Consider the following 1,834-nt stretch of genomic DNA (forward strand, 5'->3'; position numbering starts at 1 on the left):
AAAGAGACACATGTACCCCAATGTTCATCGCAGCACTGTTTATAATAGCCAGGACATGGAAACAACCTAGATGTCCATCAGCAGATGAATGGATAAGAAAGCTGTGGTACATTTACACAATGGAGTATTACTCAGCCGTTAAAAAGAATTCATTTGAATCAGTTCTGATGAGATGGACGAAACTGGAGCCGATTATACAGAGTGAAGTAAGCCAGAAAGAAAAACACCAATACAGTATACTAACACATATATACGGAATTTAGAAAGATGGCAATGACGACCCTGTATGCAAGACAGGAAAAAGACGCAGCTGTCTATAACGGACTTTTGGACTCAGAGGGAGAGGGAGAGGGTGGGATGATATGGGAGAATGGCATTCTATCATGTATACTATCATGTAAGAATTGAATCGGTAGTCTATGTCTGACGCAGGATACAGCATGCCTGGGGCTGGTGCATGGGGATGACCCACAGAGATGTTGTGGGGAGGGAGGTGGGAGGGGGGTTCATGTTTGGGAACACATGTAAGAATTAAAGATTTTAAAATTAAAAAAAAAAATAATTAAAAATAAAAATAAAAAAAAATAAAATAATATGAAAAAAAAAATAAAAAATAAAGAAATCTTCCACTAAAAAAAAAAAAAAAAAAAAAAGAACCTTCCACAGTTTGTTGTGATCCACGCAGTCAAAGGCTTTGGCATAGTCAAGAAAGCAGAAATAGATGGTTTTCTGGAACTCTCTTGCTTTTTCCATGATCCAGCAGATGTTGGCAATTTGATCTCTGGTTCCTCTGCCTTCTCGAAAACCAGCTTGAACATCAGGGAGTTCACGGTTCACATATTGCTGAAGCCTGGCTTGGAGAATTTTGAGCATTACTTTACTAGTATGTGAGATGAGTGCAATTGTGCGGTAGTTTGAGCATTCTTTGGCATTGCCTTTCTTTGGGATTGGAATGAAAGCTGACTTCTTCCAGCCCTGTGGCCACTGCTGAGTTTTCCAAATTCGCTGGCATATTGAGTGCAGCACTTTCACAGCATCATCTTTCAGGATTTGAAATAGCTCAACTGGAATTCCATCACCTCCACTAGCTTTGTTCATAGTGATGCTTTCTAAGGCCCACTTGACTTCACATTCCAAGATGTCTGGCTCTAGATTAGTGATCACATCATCATGATTATCTGGGTCGTGAAGATCTTTTTTGTACAGTTCTTCCTTGTATTCTTGCCACCTCTTCTTAATATCTTCTGCTTCTGTTAGGTCCATACCATTTCTGTCCTTTATCAAGCCCATCCTTGCATGAAATGTTCCCTTGGTATCTCTAATTTTCTTGAAGAGATCTCTAGTCTTTCCCATTCTGTTCTTTTCCTCTATTTCTCTGCATTGATGGCTGAAGAAAGCTTTCTTATCTCTTTTTGCTATTCTTTGGAACTCTGCATTCAGATGTTTATATCTTTCCTTTTCTCCTTTGCTTTTTGCCTCTCTTCTTTTCATAGCTATTTGTAAGGCCTCCCCAGAGAGCCATTTTGCTTTTTTGCATTTCTTTTCCATGGGGATGGTCTTGATTCCTGTCTCCTGTACAATGTCACGAACCTCATTCCATAGTTCATCAGGCACTCTATCTATCAGATCTAGTCCCTTAAATCTATTTCTCACTTCCACTGTATAATCATAAGGGATTTGATTTAGGTTATACCTGAATGGTCTAGCAGTTTTCCCTACTTTCTTCAATTTAAGTCTGAATTTGATAATAAGGAGTTCATGATCTGAGCCACAGTCAGCTCCTGGTCTTGTTTTTGCTGACTGTATGGAGCTTCTCCATCTTTGGCTGCATAGA

Source organism: Budorcas taxicolor, chromosome 2 (assembly GCF_023091745.1).
Source record: "Budorcas taxicolor isolate Tak-1 chromosome 2, Takin1.1, whole genome shotgun sequence".
Taxonomy (NCBI): Eukaryota; Metazoa; Chordata; class Mammalia; order Artiodactyla; family Bovidae; genus Budorcas; species Budorcas taxicolor.